The 14,960-nt window shown below is 41.0% G+C and overlaps 1 protein-coding gene across 1 annotated transcript in view; it reads right to left on the bottom strand.

The window, feature by feature from the left end:
• LOC134077585 (ribonuclease inhibitor-like) overlaps window positions 1-14,960 on the bottom strand; it is a 35,382-nt gene that overhangs the window by 731 nt on the left and 19,691 nt on the right. The gene's annotated exons all lie outside the window — the stretch shown is intronic.

The following is a 14,960-nucleotide window of genomic DNA, read 5'->3' as shown; positions in this document are numbered from 1 at the left end:
ACACACACAAACACACACACACACACACACCCTGTGTCCTGTAGAATTGCTCTCAGACACACATCTATACCTATGCACACGCACGTGTAACGGTGTTAATAAAGTGCTCCATAGTCAATGTTAAGGCGAGACACGGCAGGTGAAAACATTGTTTTTTTTAGCATCAGTCAATTTCGAGTTTTTGTGCTACAGATGGTACGGGTTGAGAATGCTCCTTTCTTTCCCGCACATTTTTTATTCTTTTTTCCCGTCATCGATCCTGAATTTTTGGTCAACGATTCCCGGGACACCGTAACACCGGGGCACATGAAACTTGGTGGGCATGTAGCCCCAGTAGACTTCTGCGGAAAAATTTTGTTTCGTCCCCGGGGGTCACTCCACCCCCGCGCTGCCCCCACCCGAAGCCCAAAAATTGCAGTTTTTCCTACATAAGTACCTGCACCGTGGCAACGAGGATGACAAAATGTTCATGGTATGTTGGTCTCAGAGCTCGCATCAACTTAGCTTATAACCAGTCATTTGTGATCTGCACCCCCATGGTAAAAATTGAAAGTGCAATGTAATATTGCTTTAATTGCCACTATCTTCAGATTAGATGTTATGAACTGCACCAAATGTCATGTGTATGATTAACCTGACACCATCTGTGAGTATGCCAAGTTTTGTGGAATTTCATCCATGGGGGGCTAAAAAAAACAAATGGATTTATGTGTACATTCAGGACTGTATACCCATCGGCCAATAGATGGTGTTTATATGGAGTTTATATCCCCCCCTGGGGATTTGAAAAACTGTTCCAAACATCTCAATCTCTGCTAGTTTTTGTCCTAGAAACATATAAGTGACATCATTAGAAACCTTTAATCAACTAGTTTCCAAATATATATGTTTTAAAAGAGAATGGTTGCTCTGTGTGCTGGATTCTATGGTCATACACACACACACACACACACACACACACACACACAAAGATGCAGGAACACACACACACACACACGCACAAACACAGACAAGCACAGGCACACACACACACACACACACACACACACACATAAATACACACACACAGACACATACCTACACACGTACCAGCACACACATGTACATAACAAATTACACAAATACATGCACAAACACACCCACACGCATGCACACACACACCCTCTCTCACACACACACACACACACACACACACATCTACACACACCTCACACACACACACACAGAGATGCACAGTGCACACACACACACACACACACACACACAGATGCACAGTGTACACACACACACACACACATCTTTGAGTACGTTTTGTGAGATGCAGCACTGTGTGAGACCTGTGTGTGTGTTCTCTCTTTCTCTCTCTCTGTGTATCTGTGTGTGTGTGCCTGTGTGTGTGTGTCTGTGTGTGTGCGTGTGTGTGAGTGTGTGCCTGCATATGTGTGTGTGTGCGCATGCGTGTATGTGTGTGTGTGTGTGTGTGTGTGAGTGTGTGCCTGCATGTGTGTGAGTGTGTGCCTGTGTATGTGTGTGTGTGTGTGTGCATGCGTGTGTGAATAATTATTTCTCAGTCAGCAAATTTTTTTCCCCACCTTAAAATTCACTTGAGTTGAAGGTTACATTTTTCTACAATTTTCAGTGTGAGAGTATGCTTCTACAATAAAAACTGAAGGCTTTTAACACATCTTAACCAGGTAGTACAGTGCGCTGTGTCAGAAAACAAGTTCTCGCTGGATTTGGATGTTAATTTTGATTTTTTTGCAGAAATTGCTTGTACAGATGTTAAATAACAAGATTTTTTTTGTCTTCAAATTTTCATCATCATATTTGTCATTTTTTCAGACATTGTTTGAGGGTAGCCCTAATATGCAGAACGATTTGTGATTTTTTGCCTTTTCTTTCAATTTAATGGTTTTATGAGCACAAACTGTCAAAACACACTTGGAAAATAGCAGATCCTAGATAATATCCTCAGTTTTCTGACCTTTAAGTGTTTTAAAGGTTAAACAGACCCCCTTTGTAGTAGACAAAATTATATTAGCCTAGCTATTTCTTAATCTAGGCCTGTAGGCTAATACTTTTTTCATTTAAAAGTGTCATCCCTGCCTTTATGTACAGTAATGTAGTCTTAACATGGATTTCATGCAGTAACATGAAAATCTTGATCTCATTTTTTCATTAGGAGTGTGCATTCTTAGTTTATATTGATAGGAGTTATGCTAGTACTGTGTCTTGTGTATTCTCACTGGATTTGATTGTTACATTTTTATTTATTTATTTTTTTGGTTGCTTAGATTGATAGAAAAGGGATAGAAATAGACATTCCACGTCGTCTTCAAATTTATACCCTCCATTTTCACATTTTATTGACATCATAATTTAGTCGGAGCTTCACTTACAGTATAGGCCCGCTACAAGAACCTAAACCATGCTGGAATTGGATGTAAAAAAAAAAATGTGCTTAACTTGTTTGAACAAGGATAGAAACAGACATTCCACTTTGTCTTCGAATTTTAACTCTTAATTTTCACCTTTTATGACATCATTTAGGCGATGCTTTAATTAGAGGGGATGCATCCCCTCTATTGAAATCCGGTCGCTTCTTATTATTATTATTCTTTTTATCTTTTTGTGCGCGCTATTCAGCCCGAACCGCTTAACGTACAAACTTGGTTGAAACACCGTTCCGTAGATCTTCCAAATATCTACTAGACAATCTATTTGACATTTTTGAGAAGTTTATACTTTTTGAGATATTTGTAATTAAAAGTGTATTTTTCCCCCATAGACTTTAATGGAGAATGTGATGTCATAATGAGCCAGAACTCTCAGTTCCCAGTCTAGTTAGAACACTGCCCTGTGAATCCAACTGTCACTTTTAAGCAACGATTCTAGAACAGAGCTCCACTGCTTGAGATCATCTTGGAGAGCGACAATCCTGCCACAGGGGTTAGTGTAAACACACACACACTCACACGCACGCACGCACGCACGCACGCACGCACGCACGCACGCACACACGCACGCACGCACGTAGCCTACACACACAGGCCTACACACACACACACACACACACCCAGACCTGTGAATCCAACTGTCACTTTTAAGCAACGATTCTAGAACAGAGCTCCACTGCTTGAGATCATCTTGGAGAGCGACAATCCTGCCACAGGGGTTAGTGTAAACACACACACACTCACACGCACGCACGCACGCACGCACGCACGCACGCACGCACGTAGCCTACACACACAGGCCTACACACACACACACACACACCCAGACCTCGCCATATCATGATAGATTTTACACACACACACACACGTAGCCTACACACACACACGCGAGTAGCCTACATACACGTAGCCTACACACATAGGCCTATACACACACACACACACACCCAGACCTCGCCAGACAATCCTGCCACAGGGGTTAGTGTAAACACATACACACTCACACGCACGCACGCACGCACGCACGCACACACGCACGCACGCACGTAGCCTACACACACAGGCCTACACACACACACACACACACACCCAGACCTCGCCATATCATGATAGATTTTACACACACACACACACACACACACACACACACACACGTAGCCTACACACACACACGCGAGTAGCCTACATACACGTAGCCTACACACATAGGCCTATACACACACACACACACACCCAGACCTCGCCAGACAATCCTGCCACAGGGGTTAGTGTAAACACATACACACTCACACACACGCACGCACGCACGTAGCCTACACACACAGGCCTACACACACACACACACACACCCAGACCTCGCCATATCATGATAGATTTTACACACACACACACACACACACACACACACACACACACACACACACACACACACGTAGCCTACACACACACACACGCGAGTAGCCTACATACACGTAGCCTACACACATAGGCCTATACACACACACACACACACACACACACACACACACGTAGCCTACACACACACACGCGAGTAGCCTACATACACGTAGCCTACACACATAGGCCTATAGCCTACACACACACACCCAGACCTCGCCATCATGATAGATTTTTTTATCTGAATATAAGATTAGGCTACTAACGCTTGGTTAGATTTAATTTTTTGCAGGGTGTGTCATTATGATTATATGCGTTGCACAGAATATTAGCCTATTCATAGGCTACAGTCTTAACCTGTGTAATTTTATGAAAGTAAGTTAGCCTTGTTGTGAATTGAAGGCAAATTAATTCTGAAATGTAGGCTAACATTAGCCTACTCATGTAGCACTTTATTAAAGTGGCAGAATGGCGTCATGAAGTCATCCTATTTTAAACCATCAAAACCATCAAGTCATAGTTTTTTTATGAAACTATAGGCCATCAAGTCATGTTTTTTTTTATGAAACTATAGGCCCTATGTCAAATATTTAAATAAATCCGAGAATTATTGTTAAGATTTTGGTGTTATTTTTTTTGTTGTTGTTTTCTTCACGTAGTTTTGCTACTTGTAACCATGACATATAATTTATGCCCATCGATTGAAATATTTATGACTTTAAGGACTTTATAGCCCAAAACTCATCAGCTCACCAGGCCATAATCATTTACGAGGGAATGTTGCCCCTACCAATATGGCGGCCGTAAGCTCTCTTCAAGCTGTCCGTTAGTTCAGTGCGCATGCGCGCTGTACTTCTTCATCTCTTCGCGCTCTTTCTGTTAATAAAGACGTCAGATTTCCAGAGCCATATTCCTCTTTCCTCACTTTTGGCAGCTGCGGTCACACAACTCTACTCAACTCACTCAACTTCTCACACTCAACTTTTAACACCCAACGTAAGTTTCTATTATTATTTTATTTTTTAATGTAATGCTGTAAAATGACTCGGTTAGCGTAAGTTCCTATTATTATTATTATTATTTTGTATTATTTAATGTGCTAACTGGTCTCGACAAGGGTCTGTGGAAACGTTAACGTCTAGCAGCTAAGAGTTAGCAAGCTGCTATGCAAGTCTGACTGAACTGTCGGTCGTTGACGTTTGCAATTGTATTTAAGTTAAACGATATTGTTCATCTCAGACTTTAAACGTTATATATGATTATTTTCTTATTGAATGTATAACAATCTGCTAGTGTTAGACTAGTTTAGGATGACCAGACTTCCCCGGTTTCAGGGAACAGTCTCCTTTTGTGGTTGCCTGTCCCCGGGCAAATACAGAAAAACTACCCATGTCCCCGTTTTTTTTTTTTTTTTAAAAGATAAAACTTGTATGTATTTCAATCAGATTGATCGTCAAACTGAAAATGTCCCCGTTTTTTCCTCACATATTCCTCTATCCTCATTCTGACAGATCTGTTTGGCAGCTGCGGTCACACAACTCTACTCAACTCACTCAACTTCTCACACCACACTCAACTTTTAACACCCAAGGTAAGTTTCTGTTATTATTTTATTTTTTAATGTAATGCTGTAAAATGACTCGGTTAGCGTAAGTTCCTATTATTATTATTATTATTATTTTGTATTATTTAATGTGCTAACTGGTCTCGACAAGGGTCTGTGGAAACGTTAACGTCTAGCAGCTAGGCTCTCAACATAGCTCTGCTACGTTAAGAGTTAGCAAGCTGCTATGCAAGTCTGACTGAACTGTCGGTCGTTGACGTTTGCAATTGTATTTAAGTTAAACGATATTGTTCATCTCAGACTTTAAAAGTTATATATGATTATTTTCTTATGGAATGTATAACAATCTGCTAGTGTTAGACTAGTTTTGGATGACCAGACTTCCCCGGTTTCAGGGAACAGTCTCCTTTTGTGGTTGCCTGTCCCCGGGCAAATACAGAAAAACTACCCATGTCCCCGTTTTTTTTTAAAAGATAAAACTTGTATGTATTTCAATCAGATTGATCGTCAAACTGAAAATGTCCCCGTTTTTTCCTCACATTTTGGGGATTATGTCCCCGATTTTGGTCTCGGACATCTAATCAGTAGCAGCTAAAAGATCACCTCAGTCTAGCTGTTAGCTGATCTTAGCTAGCGTCCGTCGAGACGTTAAAGTTCCAACTCTCGACATAACGTTAAGAGTTATCCAAGTCGGGCTGAACTGTCGGTCGTTAACGTTTGCAATTGTATTTCAGTTAAACGATATTGTTCATAATGAATATGGGCTATACAAATATATAATTTTCTTTACGAATGTAGTTCGTCCGTCGAGACGTTAAAGTTCCAACTCTCGACATAACGTTAAGAGTTCTCCAAGTCGGGCTGAACTGTCGGTCGTTGACGTTTGCAATTGTATTTCAGTTAAACGATATTGTTCATAATGAATATATTTCTTTACAAATGTAGTTCGTCCGTTGAGACGTTAAAGTTCCAGCTCTCGACATAACGTTAAGAGTTAGGTCGGACTGAACTTTGGTGTCATCGCCATCAGCTAAACTCTTATCAGAACATTTTGTCTTCATTTCAAGTAGCGTCTGTATCGGAGGTTAACGTTAACCGTGTCAATACAATTTGCAGGCACTAATTCCTAAATAATATGGGCTATACAAATATAAAATTTTCTTTACGTTTTTTTCCTGTTCATTATGACTCTTTTTTTGTAACTTAATAGTTGTGCAGATGTTAATGATGATGATGAGAAGTGATTCCCTTGGTAAAGGTAAAAGATAACAGCACATTTAAATCTTATTTTCCTTTTCCTTTTAGATGGATCCAGGACGAGCGATGCCCTACCGGCAGAGCACCATTAAACTGGCCTGTGTTGCCACAGTTCAGCGCCCTCAGGCAAAATCTTTCAACTTCGTACCCACCCTAACAGCCCATATGGGGTCAGTTATGGTGGCAGCACTTACTGATGGGGTGCGGGTCTATACGATCACCCCCCCCGAAGAGCAGGCCCACAAGTTAATAAAAGGACAGTCATACGCCTTTTCTAGAATCTCAATCAGGGGGTCCAGGGCTTACTTTGGGCCTGGCACCGAGATATTTAGAACAAACCATATGAATATAAGCACAGAAGTTGTGGAGAGGGGAGAGAAAGCCCTGTTCCCCCCTAGCTTCCCCATGGAGACTGGTGATGCTCATTCCCCACCTGCAGAGGGGTTCATAACCCTGCAGGGCTTTGTGGACTCCGTAAGTATACAGTTAATTATATGTTAGTCCATTCTGTTGGGTTGGTTTCCAAATCTCTAAATGCAACGCGATTTTCATTGTCTTTAACAGAAAAACATGATTTTGTTTAAATTCATGTTTTGTGAATTTAGTATATATTCTTAACCTTACTTGATTCAATTAGAAAAAGTGGATTGCTCAAACCTAATATGGTTGGTTAAATTGCACAGCCCTAACTTTTCCATTTTTGTCTGCATGTTTCTGTTTTCACAGATTTCAGCTCCACGACAGGTTAACTCTGGGGGCCAGGTGGTACCTGTAGTCGATATCAAGCTTAAAAATGGATCAAGGCCAGTGGCAGTGGCCTTGTGGAGGGAGGCTGCCTTGACACCTCTTGATATCAATAGATACTTGTTCATTACACATCTGAAGGCATCTGTGCGGGAGGGGTTTGGTCTCAAATGGAACACAACAGTCTATTCCCGCATCACAGTAAGTCATAAGAATGACAATTATTAAAATATGCTGTCTTTGTTTAAAATAAATACACCTCAAACTTGGTGTAGACTTGGGGGCAGGGGGTTTGTATTGTAGGATATCACCTGCAACAATGCTGTGTTTTTATTTTTTTTACAGATCATGGATTCTGGCGCTGCAAGGCGGGAGGTGGTTGTGGAGGGTGTGAGCGCCGGGCCGGACCACTATACCCTACTCCTGCAAGGAGATGAGCGGGTCTTGGTGCCTAACGAAATGTGGAGGGGCACAGAGGAAGACTTCATTCAAAGGATCCCTTTAAGGCTCAGCCTTTTGATACAGGGGGGGAGGCTCGTCTGCGCCACTGAGCTTTTTTTTACAGTAAGTAGCACTACATAGAACAGCTGACAAATGGGTGGATGATATGACATTAACTTAGTAAACAATTTTAATGCAGTTAAACAGAGTCCACATGCAATATGTCTATGCCTGGGTGTTTGATGGAAAATGTAAATTCATCAGCAGTAGGCCTATGCTGTCATTTCCTGTCTCATGCTGACTATTTAGCATAATTTAAATGTCCAACATAAAGATTTGCATTGAGCATTATGTTTGATATGATTTGTGAAAAGTGATAATTTTGTGCACATGTTTACAGAACTATAGTAACCTAATATTTCCCACAATTTGTCTCCTCTGTCTAGGATGAAGACTAAGAAGAGGCCCTTTTTTCCTGGGTTTTTTTTTTTTTTTTAGGCCTAAAGATTTTTGCCTAATAAAAAAAAAAACTTTTGGTAACTGTCTTGCCCATATGTTCACTACACCTACCTGTTTCTTTAAGAGATTAATTTTGTAATGATTTGGCAATACGCAAAAGAATGACCTGAGGAGGCGAAAGTAATTGTAATAGCCCATGCAACCAATAGTATGCAACATTTTGCCTATGTAACTCTAATAGGCTAGCATGCTCATATATAATGTTCATGTTACAATTTCCAAAAGTGAATTTGCAGCATGTTAGAATCTTTGACACACGGACATCTTTGTTTAATCTAGCTGGCACAAAGTAATAGGCCTGGTCATTATGTGCCTTCTCTAGTTGGTTTAAATTATAGAATTTGCAGCATGTTAGATTCTTTAACACACTGACATCTTTGTTTAATCTAGCTGGCACAAAGTAATAGGCCTGGTCATTATGTGCCTTCTCTAGTTGGTTTAAATTATAGCCTAGAAACATTGGTTTGGTTTTTAGTTTGGGCTACTGTAAAGGCCTACTTATTTCTAATTCCATTCAGTTATAACATAGGCCTAGGCATGGCACAGGCAGAACTGAGATGTACTATTTGAAGATAATAATGTAACAAGTCAGTGGAAATGGATTACTTTAATGCAGAATTTTCCTTGGGGTAATTTGATGTTGGAAAATATGAGTGTTCAGCAAGTTAAAAGTACTACACACTGATCAGAACGTAAAAAGACGCCATTTTGTGTACTACACACACTGGATCAGAACGTAAAAACGCCATTTTGTGCACGGAGGCTATTCAGTAAAACAGTAAGTTCTGTAAGCGTTCATCTCTTCGCGCTCTTTCTGTTGGACGTCATCAGACTTCAGAGATACACTCTGCTTGAGATCACTAGTCTCTCTGAGCCATTTTGTCTATCACCCTGTCTTGCTGCTGGCACGCCCGCACGGTGTACTCTACTTGACTTGATCAACTATCCACAACCAGTTTCTTCACTCAACGTAAGTTGCTGTTATTATATTGTTATTTAATTTAATGTATATGAAGTCTGTAAAATTACTCGGGTTAGCGTTATACGTACTCAACAACGGGTCACTGGCGCCCGTCCAAACAATATTAGCAGCTAGCTGCTAAGTTCGAACTTAAACGTAACGTTAAGAGTTACGTTGTCGGACTCAGCTGTCGGTCGTTGACGTTTGCAATTGTATTTAAGTTAAATCATAGTGTTTATTTCAGAAGTTATTTCTCTTGACTGGAGGATGGAAGTAGCGATTGATTTGAATTGGTGTCCCTGGCCAACAGTTCAACTCAGAATGTTCTTCCTTCCATGCAGCGCCAGCGTCTTGACTAGCTGCCTGCTATATCAGAGGTTGACGTTAACGGTTAGCCTACCGTGTAACTTTGCTGTAGCTGCAAGATAACGTTAGCTTCGTCAATGTTAACGTTACTAGCAGAAACTGTCCAATATGTAAATAGTTTGCCTAGTTGCAAGGGTCCACGTTAACTAGAATTTGCCTGTAGGGTTGGCTGTCGTTCTCAAGTGAAATGGTTAACGTTAGCACTCAAATGTGCACCGTCGACAACGTTAAGCTACAAAGAAGGAACCCTAGCTGCTACCCAATACTGTTTATTGAATCCACCTTATTCCTTAAACCGGAAAGCTGTCCGGTTTTCATCGTCCATTCATTCTGTTTACATTATAGCTTCGTGCATTCTCAGTACGCTGACTAGAGTATGCTTCAACTTAGATTTCTTTCGAAATGTTGACAATTCTGCCCTCAGCATGTATACATATACTACATAATATATGTGATCCTCCATAGCGAAAACAGTCGCTTTGGTAAAATCTACAAAATTAACACATGAACGACCATAAACTAAGCTTTCCAACGATATGTATATCGAAGGTATTAAAGAAACTAGCAGCTATCGCTAAGATAACCGCATCCAAAGTTGACATTGATCTCCCGTCACCATATTTCTGAATATGTGTCATGGAGACGCCCATTGTTGGCTAAGGAATATCGCATAGGCTACATTACTTGTACTTACGTGTAGTTCTAATAGTCTAACCAAAGATGCTTCATTAGTCTGATTTAAACATCTCTGGTCTAACTAGCACCACACTTTGGAATATTAAGCCTGCGCTGCATGGGTTTTGATTGATGTGAACATTTTCCGTCAGAGGTTGACTACTTTTTCGTGTAGGGTAGCTGCTACCGCTACCATGAGCGTATCGACCATCAACCACATTTTGGCCTTAATGAAATGAATGAATGAATGAATGAATGAATTAGAGATAGATAGAGATAAATAGATAGATAGATAGGGCTTTAGTATGATATCGTGCGTAACTAAATTAAAAATAATAGGCGAATCCTATCAGTGTAAAGTTGCCTAGTATTGACGTCCATGAGTACTACTATGGTCTTTCGTTAAGATAAATGACAATAATTTTACCTTTTTGTGTGTTTTTTTTTTCTTTCTTTTGCTAGATTGTCTTGGAGCTCCTGCATTCAGACCTGATCAGGAGATCCTTGTTGAGTTTTGGCTGGCAGTCTTGGCCTGACCAGGTAAGTTATTTAAATATGTATAGGCTTTCCAGATATGCCGTTTCAAAGGCATTTTTGTTTCATTTAAGTGTCTTAAGCTTTATTCTTTTTCTAATTCTTGCCCTGTTTTGTCTTTTTAGGCCTCTCCTGCACTAGTTGGAGAACAGACTGCATCTGCTACTGTTGCTGTCCTCTGCAACATTTGCTGTTACAAGGCTACCTCCATCTGCTGTTACAAGGCTACCTCCATCTGCTGTTACAAGGCGACCTCCATCTGCTGTTACAAGGCTACCTCCATCTGCTGTTACAAGGCTACATCCATCTGCTGTTACAAGGCTACATCCAATTGTTATTGTAAGGCGACCCCCATTTGCTGTTGTAAGGCAACCCCCATCGGCTGTTACAAGGCTACATCCATCTGCTATTGTAAGGCGACCCCCATTTGCTGTTGTAAGGCGACCCCCATTTGCTGTTACCAGGTGACCCACATCTGCTGTTACAAGGCTACCTCCAACTGCTATTGTAAGGCGACCCTCATTTGCTGTAACAAGGCGACCTCCATTTGCTGTTATAAGGCGACCTCCATTTGCTGTTACAAGGCGACTGTTTACTCTTACTAGGTGACCCCTGTCTCATCTGTGCCCTAACCAGACGACCCCCATCCTCCGAAGGCGACCCATTTACTCTCCAAAGCGAGGGCGAACTGTTTGTCTCTTTGAGCGCCAGGCAACACAAGTGTACAGAGTAACCATTAATAAAAATCTTGGCACATTTTGTTGATTTGGTTTGGTTGTTGGTGATATCAATTTTACTCAACTGACTGTTGCTGCAAACAACTGTGACAATTTTGTCTTATAGTTAATATATTATTAAAATGCCATACATTGCTTGAAGCCATTTTGAAGTGATTCAATTGTGAAATAGACATTGAGTTAACATTTTTTGTAGTTGTTGTAATTGAATCCAAAGTTACTCAGATCTGTCAATTTAGGTAGTATTGGAATTTGATTACTAGATGTGGTCTATGTTGTAGCTTTAATCCTACTCTGATTATATTATAAGACCATAAGGTAACTTAAAAGGCATACATTTTCAGTGCTCATTCAGTTGTGTGCGGGATATTAGTTTATTTTATTTTATATTAGTCTTGTATTACATAGGCCTACAGTTTTTAAGTATGGGTAGGAAAGGTCGTCGCTCGGAGGCTCAGACGAAAGTTCGCTGGAGAAAGTTGGACCTCGCTGAACTGAAAACGTCAGGATGGCGGTGTTCTCCCTCGAGACAGCAAACGCAGGTAGATGACATAGGCCAAGCCAGTGCTGCTCGCGTGGACGTTGACAACAACGAGGTAATCTGTGTACCTGCATCGCATTCTCAAAATGACGTGAGGTATGGTCGTAACCAGAACAAGCAGTGCACTTGCAATTCACTGACGTTTCTCGCAACTCTTCATAACCGAACTGTGTTGAACAGTGACGACCTTGACTACATTTTGGAAAAGGGTAATCTGATGTACACCAGAGTGCAGGAAAGGTTAATCACTGGACCTGATCACTTGGCTTTTGATGAGTTGCCCGATAAGGTTGAAGTTTACGGACACACCTATAATATTGGCAAATGCCTGTCGCGGTATGGTTACCTGAGACAAGATCTCGCAGCAGGTCATGACTTTGTAAGGCTGTCTGATAGAATGCAGTGTTTCTCGAGTGATGTAAACTACGCGTTACTAACTGTTGGCAGTCTCACAATTGCTTTGTTTAAAGACACCGAGGGAAGATACGGTTTTTTTGACCCTCACAGTAGAACACAGGATGGATTACCCGACGAATTTGGTCACGCAGTTATGTTGACGTTTACCCATCTGAAAGACATGATTGACCGAGTTCTTGTGTTCTGGGCTACGATTGAGTCAAATGATGAATGGGTTTATGAATTGATGCCAATAAATATTGCAGCTGAAAATGAAATTGAACAGCCAACCCCCGTCGGTGATGATGGACTGTCTCGTGATGTGACAGCTGATTTGCCAATCTTATCACTGAATCATAACAAACAGCCGTCGTCGTTGATCATTGACGATAGGCAGGCTGGAGGTCACATGACAGCTGTAAACAATTTATGTAGTAGGCCTAGGCCTAGGCCTATACACCGAAAAGATAAAAGACGAAAGAAATGCATGAAAACGCCAACTGAAATGTTGAGCAGCGAGAATGGAAAGCTCTCAAAGCAGCAAAAATATTACGGAAAAAATAAGACAAAACGATTGGAGTATGCGAGAAAACGGTATGCAAACTGTGTGCAACATAGACATAAAAAGAAAATGACTATAAGAGATAGGTATAGAAATGACCCAACGTTTCAGTTGAGACAGAAATTAAATGTTCACAGCCGCTATACTGATGCTCAATTGAAGTTGAAGCAGAGGGCCTACATCAAACACAGATATGCACATGATGCAAAATTTCAATTAAAGCAAAGGGCCTACATCAAACACAGATATGCACATGATGCAACATTTCAATTGAAACAAAAGTCCGCCACAAAAAGCCATTATGAGCACAGTTCTTTGTACAGACAGAGAAAAAAAGAAATGTATAATGAGAGATACAGAAATGACCCACATTTTAGGTACTACCGTTCTCTACAGAGAACACACAAAATACGATGTGCCTTACATATACAGCGGAAGTACCATAGCTACCGTTATGCGCATATGTGTGAAGGCCCACAACCACTGCAGAATGAGTCGTCATTAACACCCACTGTTTTGCAGGAAGCCATTGCATCATTTAAAAAAGAATTAAAAAATGGCCCGACATATGTATGTACTGTTTGCCACAGAGCTTTGTTTCATAATCAAGTTAAAGAGTGCAATCGTAAATGTTATCAAAATAACTCTGAGCTGGTTGACCAATGTTTAACAGGGGAATTTCTGCACATATGTAACAATGAATGCAATAGTCTTGCATCATGTTGTGTTCCAGAAGAAAAGACAGAGTGGATCTGCCACAGCTGTCATGACAATTTGAAATTGGGCAAGATGCCATGCCTTGCTGTAATAAACATGTTGGATCTGTCTGCAATACCCCCAGAGCTCAGAAATCTCAATATACTTGAGAGGCACATGATTGCACGATATATACCATTTGCAAAAATTATCAGTCTTCCCAAAGGCCAGCAGAAGTTGATACATGGAGGGGTTGTGTGTGTCCCCTCAGAGATTGAATCATCAGTCAATGCATTGCCACGACCCAGTAGCCAGTCTCAACTATTGAAAGTGAAATTGAAGAGGAAAATGAGTTACACAGGACATTACCAGTTCCAAACCATTGACATGAGCAAAGTACTACAAGCCTTGTCTAAGCTGAAAGAGATACATTCAGAGTACAGGGACATAACTATAAGGGACGATATACCAGCTTTTGACAATGAACCAAATAGGTTGGCAAACGAGAATGACGACATCAGTGCCGATATTACAGAAGCAGTCAATCTACTGGAGGCTGATAGTTGGGATGAGTGTGAAACAGATAGAGACATGGAGACAAACAGAGCATGCAGTCAACCTGCCAATGAAAATTGTGAGTTACATGATGATCAGGGCTCACCTGACACTGAGCAGGGCACAGGTCAGCAACATGGTGGCTTTCCAATAGATTCATGCTTACAGCCACCCGATATTGCTCAGGAAATTATGACATTTGGTGAGGGCATATTCACTGTGGCCCCAGCTGAGGGAAACAGACCAGTGGCATTTTTCCAAGTTCCTAAACTGGAGGCAATGGCTTTCCCTGTGCAATTCCCCACCGGAACGAATACTCTGGATGAACCCCAAAGACTCAGGAAATTATCACCAAGCAGATACTTCAATGCACGTCTTTTTTCTGTTGACAATCGATTTGCCCTGGACACTAATTACATTTTCTTTGCTCAGTTTATCACAGAAATGCATTTTGCACACTCTAGCATGTCCATCCAACTGCGTAAAGGCAAACCTATGAGCAGAGATGGGCGCAAAATAACGGCAAGAATGCTACAAGACAAACATGAAGTGCAACAA

The sequence above is a fragment of the Sardina pilchardus genome, chromosome 1, assembly GCF_963854185.1.
Source record: "Sardina pilchardus chromosome 1, fSarPil1.1, whole genome shotgun sequence".
NCBI classification, from domain to species: domain Eukaryota; kingdom Metazoa; phylum Chordata; class Actinopteri; order Clupeiformes; family Clupeidae; genus Sardina; species Sardina pilchardus.
This window is presented reverse-complemented; position numbering and strand designations above follow the sequence as displayed.